General features: G+C 32.1%; 1 protein-coding gene and 1 non-coding gene across 2 annotated transcripts in view; one reads left to right on the top strand and one right to left on the bottom strand.

The window, feature by feature from the left end:
• The window catches only part of SEMA3A (semaphorin 3A), a 477,770-nt gene that overhangs the window by 30,106 nt on the left and 432,654 nt on the right, over nucleotides 1–15,010 (top strand). The gene's annotated exons all lie outside the window — the stretch shown is intronic.
• On the bottom strand, nucleotides 8,222–8,288 carry LOC125112253 (small nucleolar RNA SNORD29). Its single transcript, XR_007131054.1, has one exon. It is a non-coding gene; the product is annotated as a small nucleolar RNA SNORD29 (small nucleolar RNA).

Consider the following 15,010-nt stretch of genomic DNA (forward strand, 5'->3'; position numbering starts at 1 on the left):
AAAATGCCCCCAAACTTAAGTTCAGACACAAAGATAACACTGTATTACTAATTTCTGAATCTACTGAGTTAAGGCAGCAAAGCCAAACTTCTTTCCCATTACTTTACTTGCTTTTCAATTTGTGATTTATAACACATTTCTTTAAATTAGTTTTAAAATCTCTAAACCAAAACTCTTAACATATTCAAAATTAGAATTCATAGCATTGTTGGGTTGTTGAAAGCCCTCTATACTGCCTTTGAGAAGTTATATGTAACAAATATTTAACTCATTAAATAAATTATAATTATTTTGGAGAAAGTTTTTTCCTTAAGATTATTAGAATTATGTGATGAAATTATGAAATCTGTATTGAATGCAAAAATTCTTTTTCAGATTATCAAGGAAATCTTTAAGAAATTTTTAATTCAGGCTCTGTTTATTCCTCTGCTGGCATTGCCTCTCCCCGCACCATTGTCTTGAATCACATGTACTTTCCTCAATTTCTCGTAGGGTTGATAACATTTATTGTCCACTTGCTAAAAAGGTTACTGAAGTTCTTTTCATTTTGTTTGAAAAACTACTTGGGTTTTTAAGAGAGTATTTTAAGACATTGCAACTCATCTTTACTCTGTTTTATTACAAAGAAATAAAGCACAAATGAAGTGTAATCATCAGCATTCTATGGAGAATTTCTTTTGTATCAACAGATCTAGTGTGAATACTTATTCTTAATGGGTCAGTAGCTACCTACACTCTTTTTCAATACTTGACAGAGTGTTTAGAAATATAAGTAGGCATTTCTAACTGCAACTAATTTCATATTTTAGAGGATGTTTTTTCCCTGAAACCACAACTTTCTGCAACATGACAATGAGTCACATGTTGGAAATGTAATGGGTGTTTAGAGGATTTTTATAGAGAGTGAAGTTATATATGTGTGTGTGTATAAAATGAAAAAGCAGGCGCTAGTAGGGTGAGGTATAAATGCCATAATACTCCAAAGAATTTTAGTAAGAACTAGATGTCAAGTCTGTGAAATCTGAGGGACAGTCAATGAGGGGTGGGAGGACTCTTGCAGCCATGAATCCCACAGGCTAGAGGCTCTTTCCTCTAGCAAAAAGCAAGAATTCTAAGCTCATAGTGGGCAATCCAGTATGTAAATTGATAAATGAATAATTCTATTAGAATATTTTAGAAAATACGATCAAAATTAAAAAGTAAAATGTTCACCCCAATTTGTTGCTATGATTTACATGATTTATCTAACAAAGTGGTACCTTGAATAATAACTTTTTTCTCCAATTTAAGGACATCAATATGTTACATAATAAGTTAAATCAAAATGTTTTTAGAACATTCATTCTAGAGTTCCTATGGTATCTCAGCAGGGTAAAAACCTGACTAGTGTCTAAGAGGATACAGGTTCAATCTCTGGCCTCTATCAGTGAGTTAAGGATCCAGCATTGCCACAAGCTGCAGTGTAGATTACTGATGTAGCTCCAGCCTGTCATTGCTGTGATGTAGGCCTGCAGCTGCAGTTCTGATTTAGCCCTAGCCCAAGAACTTCCATATGCTGCAGATGTGGCTATAATATAAAAGAAAAAAAGTATTCATTTCTTCCCTTTAAAAAGAGACAGCATTAAAAACCACTGCACATGTTAATGAACCATTGACATGGTCTTTTCACCTAGATGTTACAGAGGAAAATCATTATCTTGGTTTGTGAGGTGTTCCTTTCTTATTTCACAAATTCAGAATCTTCCTGTGAAGGTAATGCTTCTATGTTTAGAAGATTAGTAATTATTCATAGAATTTAAATTGTCATCTCCCATCATCAATCAGTTGGAAGTGCTAGGACTAAAAGTTAAGTGCACTTAGGCCCAGGTCTCTCACCAAGATAATTCTCCTTATTTCACTGATATTCATTTGTATACATTTATTAATGTGTTTATTTCCTATAATTATATAACATAAGTTGGTTTGTTTGCTCAGTAATTGTGTTTGTCCCCATTGATTAATTGGCTAATATATTTGAGAAGTTGAGAACTAGGTACAAACATGCTTTCTCATATTTATAATGAAATATATCTGTATTCTCAAGTTAGAACACCTTAAATGGATGTTCAGCTATTTATGATATTACCTTACCTTTATAATATATCAATCAGTTAATTAAATGGGAACACTTGAAATTGTTTCTTCAGAGGAAATGGCCCTTTAAGAAAACATTTTTACCTTTATTTTTTAATGTTATTACAAAAATTCAATTAAAAAATCTCTATGTATCCAAATTAATTGAAACTTTATAAAATAAATACTACTTTTGTTTTTTCACCAAAAAAAGAATGAATATCCCTCCTCTAAGTATTAAATATTTCACCATCTCTGAAGTCATTAACTACTATCAGCAACTTCCTTGGAGTTTGTTCTGTACTCAAATCTTGATCATCTTGGATAGAGAAGAGGTAACTGCAGAACTGCCACATGTACCTACATAGATATGGAATGTATTTGTATGTAATAGAAAAAGAGTGTATTCTGTACCTGAGGAATAAGTGACTATGGAAAAGCTGGAAAATTGCCACTTTTCTATTCTCTACTCCTCTGATGTTTCATTCCATGCTGGATATAGCATTTATTTGTCAGATTTATTCATTGGTATTAAGTGTTGGGTGGTGAATCTGGGATTGAGACACACTTATTTTTGATACCAAAATTCATGGCTTTTTATGTAAGACATACAAATCAGTAAAGTTGATATCTGAAGACCTGTTTATCAAGGTTTCATTGCTTATAGCTGACATTTGCCAAATCACATGGGGGTATAAGACTTAAATTACAAAATTGCTTGCGGGTTAAAAAATCTAAGTAACATCTTGTACAAATGGGAATCTATTTGTCTGTGAACCCCTACAAAATATTGAAGTGACAATATAGATACTAAATGTAAATAAAGACTAGTACACCATGGTTACTTGTACAAGTTGTATGAAAACAAAATTCAGGGTTTTTTTGTTTTGTTTTGATGTTTTAGTCATGCCCATGATATGTGGAAGTTCCTGGGCTAGGGATTGAACCTGTGCCACAGCAGCGACCCAAAGCCACTGCAGTGACAGTGTTGGATCCTTAACCCATTGCACAAGAGAACTCTCTAAATTTTTTTTTTGAAAAAGGAAATTTTGTTTTATGAAGTGATTTTTTAAAACAAGCTTTACTATAGAAAACACAATCATACTGTTGCATATATCAATATATTAATGTTTACTAAACATCAAATATTTGCAAAATTTAAATCTTCCTACTTGGTTGATATTAGATTCTTAGTTTCACATTGCAGAATTTTCATTATCCTATCTAGCCAATTCAAAGTTAAATGGTTAAGTGAAGACAGTGCCTCTTTAATGCTTTACTTAATCAAAAAATATGGCATATAATGCTCAAAAAAGCTGATGAATGATTCCTGTATTAATATAGAATTCCAGAGTTTTCTTTGGGGCTTCAAAATGGAATAATATATTTCACCATAACAAGACTTTATCCATCTTCCAGCCCCCAAGTTGATTTGACTCAAAAATTCGAGATGTCTGAGAATCTAATTTACTTCTACCAGCATATCTTTATAAGCATAGGGGTTAGAAATAAGAAAGGGGATAGTTTCTTCTTTTTAAATATTTTCCCCCCATTGGAGAACTTAACAAGTTGTCAAGTGCATGAAATAATTTTAGAATATCATCTCAAACATCCTTACATTTAGGCGTCTCATTCACAAGTGTTAAATCTACTTTAAGGCCTGAATTGTCAAGGATCACATAAATTGGGTAGCTGCCAAATTTCCATTTCAGTTTATGCTGTGTAGACAGAACATGTATCCATATGACCTGCATGAATCAGCATTCAGCTGTCTCACAAGCTATTTCAGCCATTGCCTATTGCCAGCTAGGTAAGAAAGAATATTCATTAGAATGAAAATCGGAGTATATTTTGGTTATTGCATTGGCTAAATGTTTTTCTAATCCTTCCCTCTCCTGTATAAAAAATAGAAGATATGGTTTATTCTTGGTTAAGAAATAGACAACCTATAACTTCTTTGAGTTGTTTACAGTCATATTTTTAAAAATTATCCAAACTTAGTTCTAAATTTTAAGTAGTAAACATAAGACTCTTCTTTTAAATTACATATTGATATATTGATAAGAAGCCTCAGACAAATTTCTAAGGAGGAAAAAATTGCTCACAATGACAGTTCAGAGATTATCTCTTAAAAAATTGTCCTCAAGTGCAGAACTGAATTTGTTAACTCTTGCTGTCACTCAGTTTGCTTTACTGAACTCAACATTTAGTGTATGACCCTATCTCTTATACATCTTCTAATCTGTTATTATTAAAGCATCTATTGAACATTTTAAATTATTAAATTATCATGCATTGTTCGAATATATCTGTTCAATAAGATGTAAAATATTAAACAAATTAGTTCTTATAAAGTACAAAAATTCTATGAGAAATTTTGAAATGAATGAAGTCAAAGTTTTTCACTTATCTGGTGTTTATATATAATTATATTTATCTTGAACTTCTTGTTTGAATTTTTAAACATCTTTAGAAATCCCACCCATTGAATTCATTTAAAAAAATGAATGGGAATTTTCATATTTCTAGTATACTCTTGCTTTAAAAGTATCACCTATATTTTAGTTAAATTCAATTCTCTATCAAAAGGAATGAATACAAGACTGTCCATTAAATTTATGATAAATATTTGATGTGACAAAATGACAGTACTATTGATATACAAATATGATGCCAGCTAAATTGTTAATTTTTATTTGAGAGTATTATTTTTAATATGTTATAGTATTTATGTTACAGTTTTAAAGATCATGTTAATCTTTAAGGTGCTATTTGTTAATATTACTAAAATAACTATTTATTTGGTTTGTACATATAATTACTGGATTTATTGAATCCATTACTGGGATCATATAAAATTAAGTAGAGCATACTTTATTTCACAATGGTTAAAAGATTGAAAATAAGATGAATTTTTTATATGGTTAAATATATGTTGTCTGAGTTTTGATCTTGCCACCAGATGGCAGGAAAAATCAGAGTCAAATAATTCTGTTGAGCAGTGTGAAAAAAAAGTGTTTTTTTTTTTTTAAATTTGGGTGTTTTTCTATTGTTTTGCACAAAACCCAACACTTCATAAGTACAATGTGAATAGACAATAACACGTGATCATTACTGATGAAAGTTTTCTTTCAGTGTAATCATGCTATAAATAGCTTTTAATATATTCATTTTTATCATTGGTATGATGAGTTTAAAGATTATAATTAATGTTATTATTTTGGGAACATTCAATTTGCAATAATAACTGGATCTGCCAGTCCCCAAAACCCCAGAAGCAAAACAACAGTTCATTTAGCTCCTTTATGCATACATCTTCACTTAAAAGAATGGCATGACAATGAAATGCATAATCAATGAATACTCAACAAAGATGATGGAAAAAGAAACTAAACTAAACTGTCACCTTAAAGTTTGTTCCTTTTTGTCAATGCCAAACAGAAACTTATCTGTGATTGATATATCTCTTACTATTTATTTCATAGTAAACGCTTTGGATTCTTAGTGTAATGCCACTTGACATCTGTAAATAAAACCCAACTTAATTATAACATAGACTAAAGGCAAAAAAAGAAAGTATTCCCCAAATTGCAGTAAGACTCTATAGAGTTCCTTTAAATTTTTTAGAAGTATGCTTTTCTGTTTTACTTTTTGGGAAAAGTTCAGGACCATTAACACCTTAAATATATGCAAAGGAGAGAATCAAGATGAATTTTAAAAAGAATTTAAGTGAAAAAATTGGTACACTTGTTAATGTATTTTTCATTGATCTACTAATATAATAATGTTTTTAATACATCAACTTTACTTTTTGATACAGCAGTTTTCTTTATCTTGCTTTATAGTATCACTATAAAATCAAAGATAAGCATTTTCTTTCCTCCTCTAGAGAAAAAAATATAATTGGAATTCATACTTTTTCCTTATTTGCACAGAGAGGCAAATAACTATTCTTGATGAATTCCAGATTACTTCTTACTGAGTTAATGTAAGCAATGAAAGACTATTTAATACAGAGAGTGTAGCCTTTAGGGGAAGACAGAGTGTTTCTTTCAGGTGTCTCCATTATATGCCATTTCCTGACCTTGCACAGAAGATTATAGCATTGCAGTGTGTGGATTAGAATGAGGTCTACCTGTCATTCAAACTGAAACAAAGTCTCACCAACAATAATTTCCTTTGAAACCAGATTTATAGATAGGTTCTCTCTTTCCATGCTTCTCATTGTTTAATTTACATAACAACAGGTGTTCAATGTGTGTAAGGATATAACTTTTATTTATCTCCAGATTCCATTGTCGTTGATAAAGATGAGGCAGAAATTGTGGAGTTTTGGACAAGGTTAACATAAAAATATTAAGCTCTCACTAGTAAAATGATCTACTATAAATCTATAAGAATTTTACCATGCAAACTTCAGATATTAACAAAAGAGGAAAGATCCCAACAGTTTACATAGATTTACTTATGACAAAAAGACCCTTGTTTATTTGCACAAATGGTCGCGGAGAGTGACAAGTGATCCAGTACACCTAGCTCAGGCAAGTTGCAAATGAGAAAGAAAACTGACACCTCTGGTCACTGACAGATGAACCTTGCATCAATCATACTGCTACAGGGAAAACAGGTAGGTGAATGGTTGTTGCTGTCTGAAAGTCTTTCATCACCAGCACCCCATGGAGAGTGCCAGGGGCAAAATGCATAGTTGCCTTGTGAGTGTCCTATTGCATACTTTGGCTTCTTAGGGCTTCTTAAACTAATTCTTAATGAATTATAACATAGGATTATTTAGCTTCCATGCTGAGAGTCAATTAAAAAGGAATCACTAGGTTTAGAGAATAAAAGTAATGAGACAGAAATCATCATGAAACTTAACCTAAGCCAGCAGAACACCAGATTTACAATCTCATTTATGCCACAACACACTATCTTTATTTTTTTTATTTTTTTTTATTTTGGGGGGCTCTTTTAATTTTTTTAAATTATTTCCCCAATAAAATTTTTTTCTACTGTACAGCATGGTGACCCAGTTACACATACATGTACACATTCTATTTTCTCACATTATCATGCTCCATCATAAGTGACTAGACATAGTTCCCAGTGCTACACAGCAGGATCTCATTGCTAATCCATTCCAAAGGCAATAGTTTGCATCTATTACCCCCAAGCTCCCCAGCCACCCCATTCCCTCCCCTTCCCACTTGGCAACAAGAAGTCTATTCTGCAAGTCCATGATTTTCTTTTCTGTGGAAGGGTTCATTTGTGCCATATATTAGATTCCAGATATGAGTGATACCAAATGGTATTTGTCTTTCTCTTTCTGACTTACTTCACTCAGTATGAGAGTCTCTAGTTCTATCCATGTTACTTTAAATGGCATTATTTTATTCTTTTTTGTGGCTGAGTAGTATTCTACTGTGTATATATACCACATCTTCCTAATCCAATAATCTGTTGATGGACATTTGGATTGTTTCCCTGTCTTGGCTATTGTGAATAGTGCTGTAATGAACATGTGGGTGCATGTGTCTTTTTTAAGGAAAGTTTTGTCCGAATATATGCCCAAGAGTGGGATTGCTGGGTCATACAAACTATCTTTATGAATGCTTCTGGGAAAAACATACAAATACTTTCAAATGGCCATAACATATTCACAAGTTGTATGGTACCTATCTGGATTGTAGACACTGTCAACCCTCAAACAATAGGATTCATTTCTCCATAATGATCCCCATGACCTTATTGTTCATTGTTCATAAAATAAGTTTTATGACAGATCACATGTACAGAGTAACATACAAGTGAGTTTGCAGTAGCAACTAAGTTATTTTAGTAACTGTTTTTAAAAATCTTGCCTTAAAATATCAGTCTTGAGTTTACTTATTTAGTGCTTGCTCTGTTTTGCCAAACATTGAACTTTTAAGCTTTACAAAGTGAAAGGATGTGTGGTCTTATCTGAATCTTTTTTTCTTTTTTTTCAGATTCAAGTCAGACTAGTAAAAAAAAAAAAAAAGTTCAAGATAAAAATTTTTGCATAGATTTGCAAATGCCAAGCTAAACAAATTCCACTTAATTTACTTAGAGATTAGTAATATTTTTTTCTCTAGTTTCTCAGGTGTTCATATCTTTTCATTGTTTAATTCATAGTAAACTAGTTTGATTCATCACAGAAGAGATTAAGAATATTAAGAAGGGGAATAGACTTGCAAATTTTGCTGATGTAACTTCCTTTACTTGAGAAAAATACACCTCAATATTTCCAACTTCTCAATAGCCTAACCTGGAAGAGAAGTTAGAGGGACAATGCAGGTTAAAAAAAATTATCTATGCCCCTATTTTCAATAAGCTGTTTAATGAAACATGAACTCAGCCTACAACTGGGTGATCAGTGATTTTCAAACAAGAGTTTTGCCAAGGCAAATTTGACGTGATTAATTCGCTTTAAATTTCAACCGTGTCACTTTGTAAAGTAATCCTGGGTTTCAGGGACTGTGGAGTCTTAATAAACAGAAGGACTTAGCTCTTTCTGCATTAAATATTCATTCATAAATAAAGCCAATTTCCATCTATTGTATATGCTCTGTAGAAATCACTACTATCAAATGGTGAGAGTAATCTGAATCTCAGGCTAATAATTTCACTTATTCAATAATTTACTTTAATAAACATCTGTAGGCAATTTAAGAATTATTTGTGATAGCTGGACAAATTTGTTCCAGAATGATTCAAAATTGACAACAGAGGCTTTTCTCTATGACTTTGCCCATAGATCTGACTTTAAATGTCACCCAAAGGGGACATTTTGATTTCCAGAGAGAAGCAAATAAATTTCTTCATTGGGCTAGGAAAAATATTATGTCTGTTGAACACACTTTTAAACCCAACAATTTTGCTTGTGAGAATTTATCTTAAGTATATACTCTAATCAATCAGCAAAAATATATGTACCAGGGTATTGATGAAAATATTGTTTAGATTATTGAAAAGCAAGATATAAACAAAGCAAATGCTTAGCAAGACGGATGTTAGAAAAATTAGAATATTTTCATACAGTGGCATTATTTTAACCTCTTAAAAAAAAAAGAATGTTACTGGATTTAGAAAATAAAGCTCTCCAAGATAGGTTGTTAGTTTAAAAAGACTCAACTTTGAAAATAGTATACAAATGAACCCACATCAGTAAAAAAGGAAGGGAAAAAGTTCTTTAAGAATCTCTTTAAAGTGGTCACCTTCGGGAACTGAGGGAATATTTACACATGGAGAAATGATTTGTTATAGCCAATTATGTTTGCATGTAAATACATGTAAATATGTTTTACTATGAATGTATGAAAGTGTTAATTATATATTTTAACTGGACAAACATATATATAACTAACATACTTATTACTAAATATTTAGAGTTTTTTAATAAGCATGTTTATAAGCATATTTATAAATTATAAGTTATTATAAAATTATAATTACTACTTACAGAAGGGTGAAATATGGCAGATATGATAGAAACCTTTCATACAATATCATATTTAAACAGCATATAATTCTGGAGTAAATTTTGATCTACCCATTTTACAAAACTGTTAAGTTGTAACTTAATTAACTCACTCCTCTAAGGTCTCCTGGCATTTAAGTGGCTGAACAGATTTGAACCCTAGTCTGACTCCCGATCCTTTTGGAATATTTTTTTTTCAAAGAAAATATAATATATTTATTTTGTTCTGTTGTAAAAAACTTGACACAGCTGTCAGTTTTATACTCATTAGTTTTTTATACTCATTAGTTACTGGAATTTAGTAGTTCATAGTATTATTTTTCAAAATATAGATTCAGAGGAGATTCTGAGATTATACATATGTCCCTTCACTTAATATCTCAAATATCAAGTAAAGCCAAATAGCTGAATAGGTGATCACTGATCATGACAACTTATTCTTCAGAGACCTGTTGATTTTCTGCTTTTGTGTCTGTGACATTTCTTGTTTTATAAGCTTAATTTTGTTTTAATTTTTATTTCTCCAATATGATTTTTTTTTTCTACTGTACAGCATGGTGACCCAGTTACACATACATGTACACATTCTATTTTCTCACATTATCATGCTCCATCATAAGTGACTAGACATAGATCCCAGTGCTACACAGCAGGATCTCATTGCTAATCCATTCCAAAGGCAATAGTTTGCATCTATTAACCCTAAGCTCCCCAGCCACCCCATTCCCTCCCCCTCCCTCTTGGCAACCACAAGTCTATTCTCCAAGCAGGAGGCATAACTCTCCCAGACTTCAGGCAATATTACAAGGCCACAGTCATCAAGACAGTGTGGTACTGGTCCCAAAACAGACATACAGCCAATGGAACGGAATAGAGAGCCCAGAAATAAACCCAGAGACCTATGGTCAATTAATCTTTGACAAAGGAGGCAAGAACATAAAATGGGAAAAAGATAGTCTTTTCAGCAAGTATTGCTGGGAAACCTGGACAGCTGCATGCAAACCAATGAAACTAGAACACACCCTTACCATGCACAGAAATAAACTCATGATGGCTGAAAGACTTAAATATAAGACAGGACACCATCAAACTCCTGGAAGAGAACATAAGCAAAACATTCTCTGACATCAACCTTATGAATATTTTCTCAGGTCAGTCTCCCAAAGCAACAGAAATAAAAGCAAAAAATAAACCAGTGGGACCTAATCAAACTGACGAGCTTTTGCACAACAAAGGAAATCAAAAAGAAAACAAAAAGACAAAAGAGAATGGGAGAAAATGGTTTCAAATGATGAAACTGACAAGGGCTTAATCTCTAGAATATAAAGCAACTTACACAACTCAATAGCAAAAAAGCCAACAACCCAATGGAAAAATGGGCAAAAGACCTGAATAGACATTTTTCCAAGGAAGATGTACAGATGGCCAACAAGCACATGAAAAAATGCTCAACATCACTGATTATTAGAGAAATGCAAATCAAAACTACCATGAGATACCACCTCACACCAGTCAGAATGGCCATCATTAAGTCCACAAATAACAAGTGCCGGAGGGGTTGTGGAGAAAAGGGAACCCTCCTGCACTGTAGGTGGGAATGTAAGCTGGTACAACCACTATGGAGAACAGTAAGGAGGTACCTTAGAAATCTATACATAGAACTACCATATGACCCAACAATTCCACTCTTGGGCATATATCCAGACAAAACTTTCCTTAAAAAAGATGTATGACCTGTATGTTCATTGCAGCACTATTCACAATAGCCAAGACATGGAAACAACTCAAATGTCCAGCAACAGATTATTGGATTAGGAAGATGTGGTATATATACACAATGGAATACTACTCAAACATAAAAATAATGAAATAATGCCGTTTGTAGCAATGCGTATGGAACTAGAGACTCATACTGAGTGAAGTAAGTCAAAAAGAGAAAGACAAATACCATATGATATCACTCATATCTGGAATCTAATATATGGCACAAATTAACCCTTCCACAGAAAAGAAAATCATGGACTTGGAGAATAGCCTTTTGGAAGATTTTGATTTTTCATTTTTCCCCTAAATTATTTAAAATGGTCATTAAGGGAGTTCCCATCGTGGCTCAGTGGTTAACGAATCCAACTAGGAACCATGAGGTTGCAGGTTCTATCCCTGGCCTTGCTCAGTGGTTTAAGGATCCGGCATTGCCGTGAGCTGTGGTGTAGGTTGCAGATGTGGCTCAGATCCCGGGTTGCTGTGGCTCTGGCGTAGGCCAGAGGCTAAAGCTCTGATTCGACCCCTAGCCTGGGAATCTCCATATGCCACAGAAGCAGCCCTAGAAATGGTAAAAAGACCAAAAAAATAAAAAAAATAAATAAAATGGCCATTAAGAGTGAATGTTAAGATGTTACTTGATACTGTAATGTTAAAAATGTAAATAACTAGCTGAGAGGTATTCTGTTCTTTTTTCTTATATTAGAATGAAATAATTATGTGAAATATTAAAGATTTTAAACTACATGATGATGATGAAAGTGCTTAAATCATTGTGACTAGGTGTTGGTGAAGAGACACTCAGGTTTTTTACTTCTAAAATAGCAATTATAAGACCTAGTCTGTTTGCTTCATAGTTTGTAAAGAAAAAAGTGAGATAATATATATAAAACTATTAGAAAATGTCAAGTACTATACAAAATTTACCTTATTTAGGATTAATAATGTTAACATCTATTTTCTCTGGTTACTCATAATATGAATTTCACTGATTCAAAATATCTTTGATATTTTCACATTATAAATTAAAATGAAATCTTTAAAGGCAACCTAGAAATAATGTTTTATTTTTTTATTTTTTTAATTATTGAAATATAGTTGATTTAGAATGTTGTGTTAGTTTCAGGTATACAGCAAAGTAATTCGGTTATACATATTCTTTTTTTGCATTCTCTTCCATTATAGGCTGTTGGAAGACATTGAATACAGTTCCCTGTGCTATACACTAGGTCTTTGTTGATTATCAATTTTATATATAGAAGTATATATATGTTAATACCAAACTCCCAGTTTAACCCTCCCCTTCTTTTCCCCTTCAGTAACTATAAGTTTATTTTCTATGAGTCTTATTCTGTTTTGTAAATGAGTTCATTTGTCTCATATGTTTAGAGTCAACATACAAGTGATACCATATGACATTTGTCTTTCTCTGTCAAGATTACTTTATTTAGTATGATAGCCTCTAGGTCTATCCATGTTGCTGCAATTGCATTATTTAAATCTTTTTATAGCTGAGTAATAGTATATTATATGTATATATATATACCACATCTTTTTTTATCCCTTCATCTGTCAGTGGACATTTAGGTTGTTTCTATGTCTTGGCTATTATAAAAACTGCTACTATGAATGTTGGGGTCCATGTGTCTTTTTGAATTATGGTTTTCTCCAAATAGATGCCTAGGAGTGGGATTGTAGGAACATATGGTAGCTCTTTTATCAGTTTTTAGGGTTTTTTTAAGTTTTCATTGGCTGTACCAATTTACATTCCCAACAGCAGTGTATGAGAGTTCCCTTTTCTTCATATCCTTTCCAATATTTATTGTTTGTAGACTTTTGTGAGGTGACACCTCATTTTAGTTTTGATGTGAATTTATCTAATAATTAGTGATGTTGAGCATATTTTCATGTGCCTTTTAGCCATTCTTGTGCCTTTTGAGAAATATCTATTTAGATTTTCTGTCCATTTTTTGATTGGGTTGTTTGCTTTTTTGATATTGAGCTATATTTTGGAGATAAATCTCTTGTTGGTTGCATAATTTGCAAATATTTTCTCCTATTCTGTTGTTTCTTTCTTTTAATTTGCTTATGGTTTACTTTGTCATGCATAAGCTTTTGAGTTTAGTCAAGTCCCATTTATTTTTCTTTTCATTTCCATTTCTTTAGGAGATGGATCCAAAAAATATATTGCTGTAGTTTATGTCAAAGACTATTCTGCCTATGTTTCCCCTAGGAATTTTATAGCATCTTGGATTTTATACATTTAGGTCTTTTATACATTTTGAATTTATTTTTTGTGTATGGTGATAGAGAATGTTCTAATTTCAATTTTTACATGTGCCTGTCTTATTTTCCCAACACAATTATTTAAGAAACTATCTTTTCTCCATTGTATACCCTTTCCTTGTTTTAGGTTAATTGACAATAAATATGTGGGTTTATTTCTGAGTTTTCTGTCCTGTTTCACTGATCTATATGTCAGTTTTATGCCAGTTCCATACTGTTTTGATGATTGTAGCTTTGTAGTATAGTCTTAAACCAGGGAACCTGATTTCTCAGGCTCTATCTCAAGATTACTTTGGCTATCAGGGTCTTCTGTATGTCCATACAAATTTTTTAAAAATGTTCTAGTTCTGTGAAAAAATGTCATTAGTAATTTGACAGGGATAGCATTGAATCTGTAGATTGTCTTGTACTAGTATAGTCATTTTGACAATACTGATTCTTCCAATGCAAAAGCATGGTATATCTTTCCATTTGTTTATGTCATCTTTGATTTCATTCATCAGCATCATAGAGTTTTGGAGTACAGGTTTTTTGCCTCCTTACATAAGTTTATTCATAGGTTTTTTTTTTTTTGCCTTGTTGACACAGTGGTAAATGGGGTTGCTTTCTTAATTTATCTTTTTCATATTTTATTGTTAGTATATAGAAATGCAAGAGATTTATATGTATTAATTTTGTATCCTGCAACTTTACTGAATTCATTGATAAGCTCTACCAGTTTTCTGGTAATATCTTTAGGATTTTCTATGTATGGTATCATGTCATCTGCAAAACAGTTACAATTTTACTTCTCCTTTTCCAGTTTGTATTCCTTTTATTTTATTTTCTTTTTTTTTTGTCTTTTGTCTTTTGTCTTTTTAAGGCTGCACCCGTGGCATATGAAAGTTCCCAGTCTTATTGGTGCTGTAGCTAGGATTTCCAAAACTATGTTGAATAAAAGTGGTGAAAGTGGACATCTTTGTCTTTGTCCCTGATCTTAGGGAAAATATTTTGAGCTTTTCACCATTGGTTTGATGTTAGCTGTGGGTTTGTCATATATGGCTTTTACTATATTGAGGTAGGTTCTCTCTATGTCCACATTCTGAAGAATTTTTACCATAAATGGCTGTTGAATTTTATCAAAAGATTTTTCTGCATCTATTGAGATGATCATATGGTTTTTATTCTTCAATATGTTAGTGTGGTGTATGACACTGATTAATTTGCAGATATTGAAAAATACTTGCATCCCAGGAATAAATTTTATTTGATAATGGTGAATGATCCTTTAATATGTTGTTGGATTTAGTTTGCTAGTATTTTGTTGAGGAATTTTGCTTCTATATTCATCAGTGATATTGTCCTATAATTTTCTTT

This window comes from Phacochoerus africanus, chromosome 11, assembly GCF_016906955.1.
Source record: "Phacochoerus africanus isolate WHEZ1 chromosome 11, ROS_Pafr_v1, whole genome shotgun sequence".
NCBI classification, from domain to species: domain Eukaryota; kingdom Metazoa; phylum Chordata; class Mammalia; order Artiodactyla; family Suidae; genus Phacochoerus; species Phacochoerus africanus.